The sequence below is a fragment of the Rhipicephalus microplus genome, chromosome 4 (assembly GCF_043290135.1).
Source record: "Rhipicephalus microplus isolate Deutch F79 chromosome 4, USDA_Rmic, whole genome shotgun sequence".
NCBI lineage: Eukaryota > Metazoa > Arthropoda > Arachnida > Ixodida > Ixodidae > Rhipicephalus > Rhipicephalus microplus.
The window spans coordinates 64,665,429-64,685,174 of NC_134703.1; the positions used below are offsets into that span (position 1 = coordinate 64,665,429).

Here is a 19,746-nt window from a genome sequence, read left to right on the forward strand (position 1 = left end):
TCATAAATTACTCCAGCGATGACTTCTTTGCTGAGCGGTATGTGAGAGCCGACTGCCATGCCATTGAGCTCTGTAACTTTGCGCAATATGTCCAGCGCAGCCGCGTGGTTAACGTCAATGGCTAGAACATTCTTGCGCGCGTTCACTCTGACGTTTTTGATTTCGTTTGGCACCAGTGCCTTCAATTGTGCAGACATGGCTTGCCTGTTGAGGCGCCTCATATTGTCCGTGGCGAGAACTGGCATGAACAGGACGGTGAATGCCTCGATACTACGTGAAGGTCTTATGGTGGACACACTCGAATGGCGTGCTCAGAAACCGTCTCTTCACCTTTCGGCTCCTTACCAGCTCGAAGGTGTCGTGACCGGACTCTTTGCTGCTGACCTAATAGTTCATGGTATCGTCACTGTCAGTGTCGCTCTCGGTGCCGTTGCGCTTCCTGGAGGCGGCTTCCGCGGGATTTGGGGGGTCTGGTGGACGCGTGTGCGACTCGATCTCCATCGCACGCCAGCAGGAACCCGCACTTGACTGGTGAAAACAATGATATCCACAAAAAATAGAAAAACTGAGGGACTCGCCGTCCTGTCAGAGAGACACTTCGTCTTCCTTCTCAATCCTCAGATAACTCAGCTGTAATCAAGCCCTATCGAACAACTGCATAGAAACACCCGCACCAGTGTTGTCATTGTCGTTGAAAGGCAAGAATGAAGGAGGTTAAGAGTTAAATTCGTGTGGCCGACTGTAAGTCACTGTAGTGATCCTGAAGCCCAGATGCAGTGAGCTGATGGTGAACGACCGCCTGTACTGAACTTGTTCCACCTATCCAGCCGATGGTGCCACCGCGCTATAAGTGGCACGTTCTTGAACCATGGCCCCAAATTACGCAACATCAAGTTGGTGTACAGGAACATTCAGAACGGACCCAATAGCATTCAGAACGGACCCAATAGAACAGTACAACTAATTCCATAGAACAATACAACGACTGAAAAAAAGAAGACTTTGACCTTTGACCTTTTTAAGCGATTGCATATGACAACATTTTACTAATATTTTAGATGCGAACCATCTTATACCAGGGGCTTGTGTCTCTTGTCCTGCTGTGCCTATCACCTACTGCGCATGTGCGTCCCCGCCGACGCAGGCAGTCTCTGCTTGCGAGTTTCTTGACTGATAAAAAAAAAAAACCGACTGCTTGCACTGCGCAGCCATTCACTGGCCACACCATAAATATAGGCACTAGGTCTTGACCTCCAAGGTCGAGATCTAGTGCCTCTTACCCATGGGAGATTTCTCCTGTGTGTTTTCGAACAATGAAAATTCGCAGCGTGCGTGTTAACTAAAGGCAGACTGTGGATCTATGTGCCCAGTCGGAGTTTTCTGTCTCTCAATACCCTTTAGAAACTACTGTCATCTTCTAGTAGAAAACATCGGTCAATCAATGCGTGCTTTGCACCCACACAGATTTGTCTCCTGTCCAACGCCACGATGAGCGGCAGTGCCAACGCCACCACAAGTGTAAGCGTTAGCGCCTGCTGCTTCTCATCCACACATGGTGCCCTTTATCGCGAAATGACGTAATTTTTCTTTCACTGAAAGGTGATCTAGCAGGGTGATGAAGGAGTGCGTGCAAGTGAGTGAATATTTTAGCACACGTTATAAAAAAGCAACAAGCTTGTGTGAACGCTTGCTTTTTTCTTCTCATTTACACCCTTGCAAAACCCAATGCTCTGTTATATATTTACCTCCTCGCCGTTATGTAGTCCTTAATTAACGTGGTGATGCGGACAACCGAAACAACAACAAAAAGGGAAAAGAAAACGTTCCCGCGTAATGTCTGCATATCGGGTTCTAATTAAACAACGCTGCGTTTCGGCGTAATATATGATACTTTTTATACTCTTTATGAACATATATCTTATTTCCGCAATACTTCACTCCGCCATCTACCCAAATTCATCACACCATCTCACTGAAAAGCGCCTTACCATTGGTTCTATATCCCTAGGAACTGAGCTCCCGCGCAGAACTAATGAGAAGAACGAGTTTTCTGGTGTACTTCTCTTCTGCGCAGGTCCCCTATTTTGTCTTTTTGAAGTTAAGCGCTACTTTTTCTGGATACGTATATAATAAGATGTGTGTCTGCGTAGATCTTTATTTCCTTTTATTTGCGAGCCTTAATTGTGAGAGGTACTCGTTGAAACTCACAGCGAGAAATCGGTTCTTAGGACTTTTTTGAGAAAATCGTATTGAGTGCTTTTGTACTTGAGCAGTATCAGGTGGCGGGTAGAGTGCAATGATATTTACGAACAATATAAATAAAGCTATCTTATGCTATTTATGAAGAAGCAGTGCCTTCTAGTCGTCGTCGTCGTCTCTGGGCATCGTTATCATTGGACACCATTAAACTGCATTCTTACTTGAAGAAGAGTTCGATAACGACCGATGGCAAAAATTGCGCAAGAAATAAGGGAGCATGGAATAAGAAAGGGGGTTTTTGTGAATGATATCTTTTCTCTTTGCACTCGTTACATGTGTTCGCTTTCATTTGACACAATTTTCGACACATGCACCTGGTGTACACGCTAGTGATATTTGCCGAATTCCTGCGGCACATACGACCTCGTTAGGGTGTGCCATTGACGGTGACGCCTCTCAACTGAGTAACGGCTCCGGAAATCTACATTGCGATATCTTCAAACTGCCTAAAGACTAATTATTTTGTTATTGGGCTATGTTCATATAACGAATACAGCAGTATTCCTAAATAAATAATGTGACCGCAACTCTTCCCCGATTTTAGCGCTGAGTTACTCTGTGTTCCAATGAACTGAAGCTGCGGTTCAATCACACACATTCGATTATATTGCGCAAACCATACGCTTCATTATATTAGGTGGTGTTTCAATATAACGAGACATTATTTGCTAACGCCGTCTCGAAGATATTTTGCGAAATTTTCTGGTGGGCATGAGGCACGAAAACATCTCTCAAGCAGCCATTTCGGATGCTCGCGCTCGTTGGCTGCTTCGCCACTGACAACGCTATTGGCACTGCACAAGCAGCACCGTGGTTCTGCTATGTCCTGATTCTGTAAACAGCGTTATCAAAAATGCATACGGCCTGTTATCACGTCCTCGATTGCAGGCTATATTTTGTTCGTCTGAGAGACAAGATAGTTGCTTATGGGTGTACTTTGTCCTTTCTCAAACTCACTCAATTTGATGAATATCTATCTATCTATCTATCTATCTATCTATCTATCTATCTATCTATCTATCTATCTATCTATCTATCTGTCTGTCTGTCTGTCTATCTATCTATCTATCTATCTATCTATCTATCTATCTATCTATCTATCTATCTATCTATCTATCTATCTATCTATCTATCTATCTATCTATCTATCTATCTATCTATCTATCTATCTATCTATCTATCTATCTATCTATCTGTCTGTCTGTCTGTCTGTCTGTCTGTCTGTCTGTCTGTCTGTCTGTCTGTCTGTCTGTCTGTCTGTCTGTCTGTCTGTCTGTCTGTCTGTCTTTTACTCTGAGCAACGTCTTAACAATAGTATTAATTCTTACCTTCTCTTCAACAAAGCACTGTGCCATTCTGGCTCCCGAAAACTCCAGAAAACAGTATCTTCCTTTCTAGAGTCAATTCTGGCATACATGCAAGTTATGCAAGACAGTCGTGCACGTGCCGAAGATGTAGTCAAAGTGCTCACAGCAGCGTAGCATGCTTTCTTTGCTCGGGTATGGCGAGCTCGCCACGCACCCATCATCCTGCCTCGCTCAATTTCACAACCTCTGGTGCGTACAGGTTAGAGAGCTTCTCCGGACCGTCGACTCTTTATGAACACATAGCGGAAACGGGAGTTCGGGGAGCTGTAAAAGCAGCGGTTCCTCTCAGGTCGGGCTCATCACGCTACGTCACCATTTACACAGCTTGGAAAGGAGTGTGGTACCTTGCGATGACTGGGCACGTGTTCTTCGACGCATAAAAGAAGCAAGCCGTGCCATTGAAGATTATGTTCTCGCCCTTGATGCGTATGTTCATGACCATTATAGCAGCTTCATTAAATATTGATGACTAGGGAGCGGTGGTTTCTTATATTTATATATTTTAACTTAAGGCGCTCTCAAATTTAGCCGCATCATTGTGCTGGGCAATAATACGACTGCTTCATGTTGGAGGTCAGGTAGTTATTGGTGTTCGACGCTGCTCCAAAGCAAAAAAAAGATATATCACTGTTTGAAAGATGGTCATCACAACTGACGTGTGTTACTATTCGAATCTGGTCCTAACCGAGTGGCTGATCAACTGGAAATAATATATACTCAACGTATACAAAAAGAGAGTAGAGTAAAATTTTCTGTGTACAAACTAGATTTCTGCATATAAAATTTCAGAATAACATATGTCTGAGAGGTTTTCGAAATAATAGCTTCATGGGAATTTGTTAGATCATTGCACGTTGCTGCCCCCACCGTAAAAAAAATTAAAGACTTGTCTTTGTCAGGGCAGTTGCTGGTTTCAGGCCAACTACGCAGGGCACTTGCTGGTCTCTAGAAAACGTACTATCTTGTCCGAATACTGAATTCAACGACTTTCTCGGTTTAATACTTTCGAAATATTGATATTAAGCCAACTTATCCCTCAGAAGCTCTGCCTTGTAGCACATTTTCAATATTATCTTGAAGTATACTAGCATCATTGGTTGCTCCTGAAGGCTCACTAACACGATATCCAAAACAACTGCCGCCAATTGGCACCATTAATTTCATCTTTCTTATGTTTTACTTCTTGTTTACAGCAAACTAACACAACCAAAATACGTTTCTAGCCTCTACGTCTTCTACATAAAGTTAATGAGAGAACTTGATGATCGTGGGAGAAAATGCCAAATCATCCTTAACACGTATCCTTTTCAGGATGCTATGAATAAATACCACAAAATCAGCTGGGATAGAAGTGCTTAATAAAGCTAATGCACGCGCTTACAGTCAGCATCCCTAAGGTATTTTCTACGCATCACTGGCACCGATAATCCATCGATTTCTCTAACGGAGTCATGACCGCCTGCAATTACATCGAGTAACCTTGAAGCAGTGAGACGCAATGCCATCTTCATAATTACGGCCGCTTAATGAACTCGCTGAACCATATACATAATTATCTGTCCTTTGTATGGGCTTGAATGAGTGTATAGTTGGGGAGATTTCGGTGATATCTTGTTTAGATCTCTCAGACTTGATTTCCTCTGTCAATGAGCTACTTGCGGTCATCGCAGACTAAGGGATCGATCTGAGAACCTCACATATGCACTAAAAGATGTACGCACATATCAAGGCTGTTTGCTCTTTCGGAAACAAGCATCAATTAATCCTACTCCGCGATGCCAACCATCCCATTTCTTCTTCCTGCATCGTCTTCTCTATAGTCGCTTCTGATATTGGAAGCAGATTGTTTATTTCGTCGTTCTTTATCTGATTACTATTGCTGCTTTTTGTTGGCGCTGTCCATATTTCTAGGCGGCTATTACAAGCACCACCTGCGAATTACCTTAAAACAAAAGCTAGTGTCAACTTGCGCAGAATCAGGAATGAGGGAATAAGAATGAAGAGAGAGGGTTCACTGGTACAAACGGATAAAAATGTTGCTATTGTTGTTCAGCAGTGTATCAATTATTATGTACATTACTTTTTCCTATGCAATGTGTTAGCAAGCACTAATACGTTTTTTTCCAAAAGTCTTGTTGTACATCCGCGTATCGTAGTAATAGCTTAGCGCTTCTTTTTACGCTTGACCTAACGCAGTAGGCATGGCCTTTCCGGCTACAAGCGAGCATTGTTTGCCTTTAAAACTGGTGGAACAGACGCTAGAACATGCGCGAGACGTAACAGAGTGGCACAAGTAAGATTTGAGACGTGTACGCAAACACACAAAATAAGATAGGAATAGATCGAGACAGACATGTGGTGCTATTACCACATAGCGAATTTTATCACTGTGTGAGGTTTTAGGTCCCAAAACAGGAATACGATTTTGAGGGGCACCGTAGTAGAGGGCTCCAATAATTTTCACCATCTGGTGTTTTTCACGCGCCCCAACATGGCACTGTACGCATTCATCGAAATGGGGCCACCATGGCCGGGATCGACCCGGAGATCTTCCGGTCTCCACTCGAGCACAGTAGCCACTGATCCACCAAGGCGGACCATATTGCAAATTAAGGAGGCAGGTGCATACCGAACATACTGCCGTTTGCAGCTGCACTGTGTATTTCCCTTGTCTGAGCTGTTGAAAGCCAAACTCCACAAACTTAATGGCATTTTATTGCCACGTCTTAATAATTACACCTCAATACACGACTGAACAATTGAATCTGACAAGAAAAGCGTTTCTCGCTATAGGTCTTCGAAGGGATATCGTCTAAAAATGACCGCTCAAGCACGGATCATTTATTTTGCGTACGATGCCAGAACCTCGCAATCAACAGCAAGCCTGTTGACGCCTTTGTATGCAGCTTGGTTCTTTTCTGCAGTTTGTATGGGAACTTCTTTAGAAGCTTATGTTGTCGATTATTAAGGGTACCACAATTTTCTAAAATTTGTACTAATAACCATGCAGAATCTCACCTAGTATGAGAAAGTCTAGTCTAAATGCCGATAAAGGACACTCGCGACGCTTTGGGCAAAGTGCTAGAGGCTTTTACTATCAGCAATTGAAATTAGGAAACATTCCAATTGCAACCATGCTTAGGTAGGTGACAGAATATTGGCAGCAATAGGCAGAGTTGTACAAAAAAAGGACTCCTGATAAATGCCTAATTGAATCTATTTATTAATCATGGTCCACTTATGGTCACGGAATCAGCACTCAGGTGGCAACCGAACAAATATTGTAATAGCGTAGCCATTGAAAAATGGAAATAAAGGTACTACAGATAAGAGCCGTTTATTCGGACACATTAAATTACTCACTAATATATTTGAGCCTGATAAAAAATTAAAATGATATAGTTAGTCAGTGGCCTACAGCAATGACAAAATAAGTCAAATAAAACAAGAAAAATAAGGGCTAAACAGCGCGACTGAACGTGTACAGACAAAAACAACCATACAACACACAGCGCTACCATCATACAGCCTTTAGCTTTATAAAAATGTGCTAAAACGTTTGCTGAACCGTCACACCGTCTAGTAACACCGATTCCCTATGTCGAGGCTATGCTTAGAGAGGAACTCTTCTCGACATGTGCATCTTCAGACATCACATTCTTGCTTCCTTTTAATATTAACATTAAGATGAAGGCTAAAAGGCTCTCGTTGTAACACGTCCTGTTAGTAAACAATTATTAGACCAGACTGGGCATGCGACACGATTGAAACCCGAAAAAAATATATCCGAAGCATGAACAGAGAACGATTGGGAGAATCTAATGTTTTTATTAGTTGTACTTTCCTTACTTCAGCACGTTAGTCTCGCCTTAAGTGTTGGTTCTTACTGGCACTACAGTGTGAACACAATACGCCATGACTCAGTCGCGATTTTGCCGACATTGTAACTACTTTTTTCTTTCTTGGGTAGCCCTCGCTTCTGTGAGAATGTCTGGATGAATAAGCGCTTATTTTTTTAAACAACTTCGTAGCATTTTGCTCCAGAGGATTTTGGTCTTTAAAGGGTGGTTTTCACTTAAAAAAGTTGAACAGAACAGCCAATCGCACACGCTTGCGTCAATTACAGTTCATACTTCTTTTTTAAGTCAGCTTTGTAATATGCGAACACTTTCGCCCGCTGCAACTTACGCATTGCAACGTGATTACAAAATCAATACCCGCGTAATTCTTGTTACGCTGCCGGCATCAGCACAAGTCGCGAGTGAGCCCGAAAAAAAAAAGTGTAATGACAAAAGTGGAAGTAAAGTTTAGAACGAAGCGGGTGAGGGTAAAAGTGGAATGTGTGCAATCCGCACGTGCCTCTGCAGAATGAGATTGTGGTAAAGGGAAGACGGAGATTTGCGAACAAAAGCCGGTTTCCAAGTCGTCGTCGGGGAGACCCGTTTCCGGCGGCTGATGCGAGTGCTGATGCACGGTGAGCTCAAACGCAGCCCTGATAGCCCTCAGCGACCGCAGTCCGAAAGGCTTGCCGGTCGCACCTCAAGCCCACTGAATTGCGCAAAATGCACGCAGTACCTTTTCGGGGGTGGTTCACAAAGTTAAAGGGCAGTTGACACACAGGTGTAGACAACCATGCGATTTCTTTCTTGTATGTTTTTGTTTTCTTTGCTTAGAAGCAGCAGCTATTTCTACTCCACATGGGCAAACAATTCGCAGATGCGCTGCTCAACTTCGTATCGACTTACGTAGTACCGACAGCGCCAATTTGCGTTTGCGAGCATCTATCGAAGCCGCTGTTCGCTGAACGTCTAAAAATCGTTAGCAACCAGAATATTAGGTATTACTTATATACGTTAATAATCACATTATTATTATTAATGGTGTAAGTCAGTAATGATATCATCGAAGACAGCTGGCCAATGAAAAAGAACAATCATTGAAAACTCGTTCTGTCTATCTTTCGATTTCTGAAATCTGTTTGAGCATTTGAACATACTAATAAATGAAAATGTCAGCCGATGTGACAGGTATTTCTTACGAGCACACGAATTCCCGAAACGCCCCTTTCCGAGCCAAACCGGTCTTGTAGGGTCTGTTCTGTTGGGAAGTTCGATGCATTTCTCTGTTGGGCTACTGGACGCGACTGTTGAGGTCGTTCTAAAGTCAGAGCTAACGCAGCATCCTTTGTATCTTCTCAGGAGCAGAAAACAAAGCAGGAATGAAACGAACAAACGAATAATGTTCACCAGAATGCTGTTGTCGCGTCTTCATGCGGCGCAGCGTGAGCAGAACAGGGCTAGTAAAGAAGAAGGAAAGAAGACTGAAATAACTGGGTGTAGAGTGTGCAAGACGCCACAAACGTTAATGTGCCGCTTTCAAAATCAGCACCAGAACGATAGATCGAAGCCTCCCATATACATAAAATGTCCGGCCTTCCCTTTGGCTGTTGTTTTACATGACCATCCCTTTCTTTAGTGGTTGATTTCTTTTGTGTCGTCTTATATTGTTCTCACAATTCGTTTCACTTTTTTTTTCGTCCGCTAGACATCTAAGATTGTTCGTAAGCATGCAGTGGATAATATGCTTCTCTTACAGCATGCTGAAGCCACAGCTGGAACCCCGTTATTTCTCTATACTGGTTTTTATGGTGGTCATAGTTTCCCAGCTCTTAGGAACCTCGTCTATTGGTTTACCAATCTGTTTGATATTTCGAAAGCGATTTTCCCACTACTCTCAATACATTACACACCCATGCTGCGTCATAACGCACTGCCCCCCTCTATTCATAAAAAAACGACTGACACGCCAAGGGACAACCATAAGGCAATATAAAGGTACAATACATGTCTCTTATTTCTTCTATCTGCATGACTTCATGGTCGTGCAAATAGAGAAATAATGGACAGCACCCTCGGTGGGGGCCGGCTCTAGTAGATGTAGATGTAGATTCTAAACTTGTCGCTCACACCCACCCTGGAGGATCAGCCAATTATCGGGCAGATTAGCAAAAAAGAGCGAATGTTGCTTTTTTGTAAATTATTCTTGAGAAAAAAATCTGATGAATTAGTTTTTACTGAATGAGCAATAAATGATTGATATCAAAGAAAACTTTTCTATAGCCTACATGAGTTAACTGAAAACCTTTTGGTATTCAGGTTATTAAGTAAATCTCTTAGACTGTGGAATGAAATCTTGCATGGCCGCGCACACTTTCCCGTTGCTGTGCACTAGAGTATGTGCACCTAGGCATAGTAAATTTGACGTTGTCAGAGCTAAGCCAAGGATTCGTAACGGTATTTCTAGTGATACCTTTTTTAATAATGAAAACTTTCTACAAGACATCAACTATTGCTCCACAGTAAAGTACTCCACTCCAAGTAAAAGTACTCCAAGTAAAAGTACTCCACTCTTCTCCACGAAAAGAACAAAGTGGGTAGGAAGTCAAGCCTGCTCTAAACAAATCAAAGTTTAATGGAGGAATACGATAGCGTAATCGAGAGATTAAAACGTCCAGGCATCGGCTACAGCATGAGATAGTTTTCCAGGGCGTCATCAGATTATAGAAATCCTCAGAATTTTTTATTATGGTGTAGAAAATTCTTGCACCATCATTTGCCTCCAAAATCTAGAAGCTACTATAAAAGCTGTTGTGGGGGTGATATTGATAGCTGCTCCGTCTCACGCCGCTTTCACTAGTGCATCAGCTGTTTCATTTAGAGTTATGCCTGTATGCCCCGGCACCCATACTAATCGCATCTGGGTTAATTGATTCGCTACTAGGGAGTTAAATTCGCCTAATGCTTTCAAATCACCGGATGTCGTGAGCGCACTGCAGACCGACAAGGAGTCTGTTATTACTACGGCGAAATTCACCGATGTTGGCAGTTTTCAAAGAGCCAATACGACGGCTGAAAATTCTGCAATAAAAATAGGTGTGAAATCTGGAATTTGGAGGGAAAACCAGTCTAAATCAGGGCAGAATATACCGATGCCACTATTTTCATTTCGCTGTGAAGCGTCCGTCGCAATGATGACATGCGCTTGCATTCCAAGCAAGTAGTCCAGTAAAATAGCTCCTAACAAATTACTCGGCAGGTGTTTGGCACTATTAGAGAAAATGTCATCAAAGTACATTTGTAGGGAACTTGTCGAGCTGCAAATTGACAGAACTTCCCTAATTTGCGTGGACAGTGGGTCGAGAAGAGACTCTGCAAACTTTACTTGAGGTGTGTAAAAGCTAGGCCAATCACAATTAAAAATAAAGCAGGTTGCGCTATGAAAACTGTTTCTTTACGCCTCAAAGCAGATTCAAAGGCCCTTAGGTACGTTTGTACAGTCAATATTCTGAATCCGGTGACGAGTGAGCGAATTATAGCTTCCATATGTAAAACTTTATTCGCTACAAATTTAGCTAGCCCTATGCACATGCGCAGTGCCTGTTTCTCTAGAAGAACAAGATGACGTAGCTTATAGGCAGGGGCCCCGGAGTATAAAACACATCCAAATTTTAGAACCGGCCTCACTTGCATGCGGTATATTGATAATAACGTGGCTCCGCGCATTCCTGATCTCCTATTGCTTATCCTTCGTAATAAGCCGACTGCCCGAACTCCCTTTGAAGCAATACATTCGATGTGGTTTTGCCATACTAGAGAGCTGTCGTTTATCACTCCTAGATATTTTATGATTCGTCCTTGTGGAATGGTATCAGTTTTGTATCAGAAAAACATGTGTACTGGGTCTTTTATCGCAAATAATATTAATGCACACTTGTTCACGTTGAGACATAGATTAATAACGTCGATCTAGTGCTCTATTTCAGATAAGCACATATGAAAGTTTTAATAGAGAGCGTGAGTGTCATGAGCTGACGAAAAGAACGCGATGTCATCAGCATTTACATGCGTCGGAACAATCTGATTGCATGGGATCGAGCTTATAAAAATATTGAAAAGTACCAGAGACAGAACACACGTCCTGAGGTACTCCCTTTTCATGTTTATAAGTACTTGACGAAACACCATCTCGCGAACAGTAAAATGTTCTATTTCCTAATACTCCTTTATCCACGCTTTTAAATATTCTTGCAAATTGATTTCTCTCAGACGACTGACTAGTACACTATGCCCCGTCGTGGTGGTCTAGTGGCTAAGGTACTCGACTGCTGACCCGCAGGTCGCGGGATCGAATCCCGGCTGTGGCGGCTGCATTTACGATGGAGGTGGAAACGTTGTAGGCCTGTGTGCTCAAATTTGGTGCACGTTAAAGAACTCCAGGTGGTTGAAATTTCCAGAGCCCCCACTACGGCGTCTCTCACAATCATATAATGGTTTTGGGGCGTTAAACGCCACAAATCAATCAAACTAGTACACTATGCTCGATGCTATCATACGCTTTTATTATGTCCAGGGTAACTAGAGCTGCGTGTTCCCTTGACGCCGCGCCAGATGTATTCGACTCTCTAGGTCAATATGCGCTTGCCATATGAAACATCTCTCCCTGAATCCTAATTGAAGTGGGCGAAGAACTCTTTTTCTATCGACAAATTTTATTATGCGAACATGAACTACTTTCTCTATTGCTTTGACAAAATTGGACGTTAGCGCAATTGGCCTGATATTGTCTAAAACGTAACCTTCACACAGGTTTTCAGAACAGGTATGATTTTCGCGATTTTCCATTCAGATGGAAACCAATCCTCTCTTATCGAATAACTTATTACATTAAGTACATCCTCCTGTGACTCTTTCAATAAAACTTTTAGCATTGCTGAAGTGACTACATCCGGGCCTGGAGCTGCCATCGGAAGTTTTATTATAACCTCTGCCACTTGCTCTATTGATATTTTGGTGAAACTGTCGCTTTATTGTGAGATTAGTGAAGGGGGATAAGCATATTCAAAAATCGCTTTTCCAAACCTTGAGCTATGCTTTCCAATGATTGCTTGAATTCCTGAGGCAATATAACTATAGATTCAGGATTTACTGCTTGAGAAATTAGTTTCTTTTGTCTCAGATATCCAAATAGAGCTCTTTTGTTATTTGATTTCGAAAAAAATTCAAAGTGCTTTTTATCATACTCTGTCTTTGCTTTAGCCACCGTGCGTTTAAAAATATCTGCAATGAATTTATAATCTGACCAGTTTTTTTTGTACACAGATTGTGCAATAGATTCTTCCAGGCAGCTTTTCTACGCCTGAAATCCCGAGTACAGTTATAATTTCACCATCGCGACACAGGTTTTTGCTCAACTGATTGAACCTCACATTTCCCTTTGCTACGCGACTCCCATATAACTGAACAAATGCTCAATGCTTTTTGCTTTACTGTTGCTTAAGACAGAGACTCCATGAAGCCTTGCATGCTCCTTTTAAAAATACTGTAATTTAAGCACGTAAGTCTTCCTGCAGGAACAGATATCAGTGGGTATACAATCTCAAATGTAAGCGGAATGTGATCGCTATTAGTCGTAGTGTCAACAGTCGACCAGGCTGAGGTGCCAAGGCCTGATCCCAAAAAAAGTTAAGTCTAAAGATGAGGATGACATTCCTCTGAGAAAATTGGGGATACCTGAGTTATGAGAAGTGAGACTAGTACCCTGAAACCAGTTCCATAATCGAGTACCACACGAGTCTGTCCATGAGCCCTAAGTTATGTGTTGGGAGTTGAAGCCTCCCGCAAATAGGACATTATTATGCTAATATAAATTGCACTATCCAAAGAATTTGTGTCATGAACTCCTGACAGACAATATATATTTGCTGTGTGAAATGCTCTACATGAAGGAAGACTCAAAGAAATTACTAAAATTTTCTACTCCGGTGACAGAAGCTGGAGTGCTATTTTTGCCTTGCGGCAAAATCTGGTAGAGACTAAAGTAAGTAACCCGCCCCTTTTGACAATAAATCTAAGCGAAATGATCTTTAATTTTATAATAGAAATACTGATCTGGAACTAAGTTTCTTGTAACAGTATTATATCCGTTTTTTTCAACAATGAGACAAGATAAATCTGTGGAAGCTATAAAATAGAACGACAATTCTTCTGTAAGACTTTTAACGGCTCAATGGTAGGGTATACCAACAGTCGAAACAACTTTCTCTAGTACGCTGGCCTTTACGACCTTGCTAGGTGGACCATTTTTTGCTTTTGCTCTAACGACACGGAAGAAGGTTTTAAGGAAAATCAGCTACGTTTCTGGGCACGCTAATTGATCTCAACATCAGTGTTTACACTCAGATCTATAGTAGGCAGGTTACCTTCTCTCTCTGTATGCCTATTAACCACCCGAGTGTCTTCTGGAAGCAGCCTATCGTCTCTCTTGCTGCATCCTGCCTCCTGCTGAGATGTCAGCGTAGAACTTGTTTGAGGAGAAGCTGCTGAGTTATTTATCAGCTGAGTTAACTGAGCGCTCATTATCTCATACAGACATTCTGAGAGGCTGGTAAATAACCTGTTCATTGCTTTTGATACTGCCTTTTCTACTGCAGCCTCAATTGTTTGAGCAAAGCTAGCATTTGCCATTGCATTTTGTCGGTTGGCAGTCCCAGCATACCCTCGTGTCCTTTCCTTGATAACTGTCATTGCTTCTCTCCATGAGCATCGTCGCCTGGCCATAACTTCCAACAGTTGCTTCTCTTGAAAGAGAGTGGCACAACTGGAATAATCTGCTTTATGAGCACCCTCACAGTGGCAGCACTTCTCAACTTGAACCTTGCTATCAGCGTATGAGTGACCCTCACCATAAATGCAACACCGTATTCCAGATTTACACCCACCAGCACTACGGCCAAAACGCCAACAATTTTACATTGTAGGGGACGTGATGCTAATGGTTCCACTCTGAAGATCAGTGGCCAAGCTTTTATTTCAGATGGGCACGATGTTCCGGCGAAAGCTGCGATGACTGACTCGGTGGCTACATTCACCTTGTCTACTACTCGATTGCACCGGTAGATAGCTATTACCACGGCCAAGGAGAGTTTCTCAAGTGTCTTAGATGGGCTTAGTTGTGAGTCAACTCCACGCACAACGCCTTTGGTGCATGCAAGATGGTGTGGGATATATGCAGCACCGGGATAGAGGCGAATGATGAGCATTTCAGAAGATCCGCTACACAATCTTTTTCTGGTGATCGGCACACGATACCTCCACGGCTAAACTGTCGTACCTCGGTGACGCTTTCGTACTCAGAGGTTATTGCCCGAAGCTGCTCCTGAATCGCCTTAGGGTTGTTCAACCGGATCGATCCATTACCCAAGGGCACCAGTGCAACGGGAATGCTGCTAACGCCGTTGCGTATAAAGAGATCGAGGGTAATCGCATCTGATCGATGACAGTCTGTCTATGCCGAGCTGCCTTGCCCAGGAGAATTTCTGGACATTGCTGCGATCCCTTGATGATCCCTGAAAGTAAACTAACATAAGATAACAGATGCGAATAGACTCAGAAGATATCAAGCTACCCGATCCTTAACAACCAAAACCACCAGAACGGAGTACCACGTTAGCGACTTTCAGCCTGCCCTCTAGCATGCACTCTAACCTACACTCTGAGCATACTCTAGCCGAGTATGGGCCCGTGGCGCTGTCATCTTTACATATCATATAATATATTTCTACGCAATAGAAAATGTGTATTTATAGGCATTCATCTTTAGTCGAACGTCTAGGTAAATATAATATTAAGCTTTCTAATATTTAGCGAACACCTTTGATACAATAGGTTCTCTCGTGATCATCCGCTGCTACAAACAGTCCCGTCCTGGTAACATTTGGCGGAGTTGTGACATCTTATTGCGCAAATAATAACGGGGAAAATGCCAAAGTAGATTTGCAACAGATATTGCTAAATAAAGGCGCTTCCAGGCTCAGTACAAACTTTCAGTCGTCTCAGTAGACAACTCTGTCTTGAGACTGTCATGCACAAGCCGTGCATTCATTGCGCAATTATTACTTAGTTGAGAAACTTTCTTCTCGAGTGAATTTGACGAGAACACTTCTCGATTCTACGGATACAATTCAAAAGCTTTAAATTACTCAATTTGAAGACATTGCAACATCAGAAGAGCTACCCGTTTGTGATGATACAATCATATAGCGCAAGCTATTCTTCAACGACAATGTCAGTGCTGTTTGTACAAACCTGGCTGTGTGCTCGCTATGCTCAGAATCACATAGCGCAGACGCTTGCCAGGCAGAACTTCGAAAATGTCGAAACTGTCATGGCCCTCACGAAGCATCGTCAAAAGATTGCCCAATCATCAAAAGGAAATGCAAGTGTTGAGGCAAATGGTCCGGGATGGCTCAACTCACAGGGAGGCCGCTGCCCAAGTACGATGCCGGCGGTCTCGTCGCCGGAGGCCCCTGAGGAGACCCAGTGCTGAAGCAAGGATTGAACCTCACCAAACGACCGCTGGCAAACCACCTCAAGCGTCCAGACACGCCGACAACAAATCCTCCAAGCAAGACAAGAGCATCACCGGCTCGCCTGAAGCATGGCCAGCGCTGCCAACGATAGACCCACCGTTTGAGCCACCACATCGCTCGTCTACAATCACTTCGGAACGAGAATGCGGTGATAGTCGCGACAAAGAAATCGTAGCCATGGTAAAGGCCCTTATAAATACCATTCGTATGTTCCTCACTAGCATTGACAGTCCGGCTGCAAAGAGTGCACTTCAGTTAGTGGATGCGCTGAAGTCGGTGCTATCAGGTCTGGAAAGGCACCATGGCTCCGCCTCTGCAAGCCTTTCGTAAAGAGGTCAAAGGAGCTTCGATATTTCAGTGGAATGCCCGAGGCCTCCAGCCCCGCATTTCTGATATCAGACAATTTGTATTTAAAAACCAGTTTCCAATTATTGTTATCTGTGAGCCAAGGCTACACAATGCAATACGACGATCCAGGTACGAAGCCTGCGAGTCCGCTACCTGCAACGAACAGAGTAAAGTCATTGTATATATCAGATGCGACCTTACCTATATTGAGCACCGTGTAGCACCTCACGATGACAACCAGTATGTCTGCTTGACAGTTAAACCTAGAGACCTCAATTTCACGCTTGTAGGCGCATATATATCACCTTCAAACCGTTTTGAACCTGAAAGACTACGTGCACTGTTAACAGCCACGCCTGGACCATGGATCATCACCGGAGATTTTAACGCTTACCACCCACTATGAGGAAGTCAGAAGACAGACAGTCGCGGAAGGCAAGTATTCTCCGTTGCTCTGGAGCAGCAGCTGCTTTGTGTAAACGACGGAAGCCCAACGTTTCTACGGGGAACGACATACAGCAGCTGCCTTGACTTGACATTTGTGTCACGAAGCCTAAATGGAAAGGTCAAGTGGTTCGCAGACTATGACACTCATGGAAGCGACCACATACCAACTTATTTGAAGATCAAGGGCCTGGAAAAATCGCCAAACTACGACACTTCGACTCGCATCGACTGGACAAAGTTCAGGTCACTGACGGAAAAAAGGTGTCAAGAAAATAAAACGCCTCCTCTTGACACCCTCGAGGATATGATTAGAGGTGCTACTCAAGAAGCGACCTATCATAATCAACATTCTCCAGATTATTGTCAACATCAAGCGGAATTGGAACGGCTCAGAGCGATCCGTCGTCGCGCAGAAAGAAGATATAGGCGCACCAAGTCCATTCACGACTTGAGGGAGGCAAGGCGCCAACAGAAAAAAATTCAGCGGCGAATCATTTCACTTCAATCCTTTCGCTGGAAATATCTGCGTGAATCTTTGGATCCACAAAAGCCTTTGACGCAGACATGGAGGATTGTCCGTGGCCTACGAACATCGCCCCTGCAAGTGTCTTTCTCTCCACCAAAGACGCACCGAAATTGAAGTAGCGGAAGATTTCTGCATGAAAGTTGCCTGTCGTGCGTCCGCGTGCACCACGCGCCACCTAGAAAACGCTCCAGTTTCCAGAGATTCGAGAATGGACCCCTTTTTCTCTCTAGAGAAACTACAAGCGGCCTTGACGGCATGCAAACGATCTTCATCGCCTGGTCCGGATGGGATCACGTACATGGCTCTTTGCAACCTCGGAGAAGCAGCTCGACGGGCCCTTCTATCCGTGTACAATGACTCGTGGAGCAGCGGGTTTATCCCTCATTCATGGAAATCCAGCCGCCTCGTCCCTGTGCTTAAACCAGGTAAATCTCCTCTGCACTTGACCTCTTATCGCCCCATCGCACTTACCAGCTGTTTCGGGAAAGTGATGGAGAGGATGATTTTGACTCGCCTAGAGTGGTACCTGGAGCGCCACGAGGTATACCCTCATGCTATGACGGGCTTTCGGCGTGGGCGGTCCGCAATTGATAACGTTATAGACCTGGTCTCATCTGTTCAGCATCAAAAAAGACTGAAACGTTTATCTGCGGCGTTGTTCTTGGACGTGAAAGGTGCATACGATAACGTATCATATGAAGCCATTCTGGATGTCATGGAAAATGTTGGATTAGAGGGTCGGGTTTACCAATGGACCCACAGCTATCTGAAAAGCATAACTTTCTTTGTACAGACGGAGAATGGCACAACAACGCACCATTGCAACCGTCGAGGTGTGCTTCAAGGCGGTGTTCTTAGCCCCACACTTTTCAATCTAGCGCTACTCGGCCTGGTTGACGCGCTTCCAGAATCTGTCCATCTATCAATATATGCAGATGACATCTGCATCTGGGCGTCAGGCGTAACACGCCTTCATTTGCGTGCCCGGCTTCAGAGAGCGGCTACAATAGCGACAATGTACCTGGAAGAACCGGGACTAGAGCTGTCATCAGAGAAATGCTCGCTTATAGCATTCACGCATAAGGCTATGAGCCCATAGGTTATTAAAATCAACGGACACACGATCAACTACGTGAAGACCCACCGATTCCTCGGAGTCATAGTTGATCGTGACCTCTCCTGGAGCCCTCACATCGCCCACATGAAAACTAAACTCACCATGATCACCCACGTACTGAGGTTTCTTGCTGGAAAAACGTGGGGTGCATCGGTACGAGCAATGCTCCAACTCTACACTGTTCTGTTCTTCGGGTATATGCGATACAGCTTACCCGTGCTTTGCGGAATCCGAAGAACAAACTTGCGCGTCCTCCAGTCGACCCAAGACCAAGCCCTGAGAATATGCCTTGGTCTCCCGAGAGGCGCGTCTACAGCAGCGACAGTCATAATTGCGCGTGATTATCCAGTCAACACATACATCCGCGTAGACGCTTTGAGAATGCACATTAGACATTTCGCTCGGCTTCCATATCATCACCTCGCCTCACTTTCCATCTCATCACATCGCCTCACTTCGAACTTCCAGACCCCACTCAGCGTTCAGCGCAACTGTAGCTCAGCATTGCGCAGTGCTTCCATTGCACTTCACGCATGCAGCACATCCGCCGATACCATTATGTTGCCTACACCCATTTAAAGCCCTTCTTACAATTCCTGGCATCCAAAATAAGAAAAAGTCGTCGCATCTAGCCCTGAAACAGGCCACATTACTTTTTCTGCAAGAGAAGCACAACGGACGCCTTCACATTTACACGGATGGCTCGGTGTCTTCAGTAAGCTCTGCAGGGGTGGTGGTTATTCCCGCGAGGCACATCACAATTGAATTCATGACATCGCATTTGACGTCGTCGACAGCTGCAGAGCTTGCAGCCATTCATGCAGCTCTGGAGTTTATAGTGAAAGAACCTTTGGGAATTAGGTCGATCTTCTCGGACTCGAAGGCATCTCTTCAATGTCTTATATCACCCTTTTGCCATGGACCTAATGAACAGTTAGTAGCTGAAATAAGCCTTCTTCGTCACCAAGCAACCGAAAAACAGCACAGCATAGTGTATCAGTGGGTACCAGGTCATTGCTGTATATATGGCAATGACCGCGCAGATGAGGCCGCTAGATCTGCACACGATGGTACCCAATACACAGCCATCCCGTTCTCAAGAACCGACGCAGCTACAAGACTTCGTTCGCTTGCACGTGACCTCACACTGGTGCAGTGGAACTCAACAGACTTCACAAACGCGCGCCTGCATAACTTGGATCCCGATCTGCAGCTTCGTCTTCCCCCAAGAATATCTCGAGCTGAGGAGAACCTT

The 19,746-nt window shown here is 44.0% G+C and overlaps 1 pseudogene; it reads left to right on the forward strand.

Annotated features, from left to right (window-relative positions):
- The first annotated feature begins 243 nt into the window (after nucleotides 1-243).
- The window catches only part of LOC142813968 (uncharacterized), an 83,426-nt pseudogene continuing 63,923 nt past the window's right edge, over nucleotides 244-19,746 (forward strand).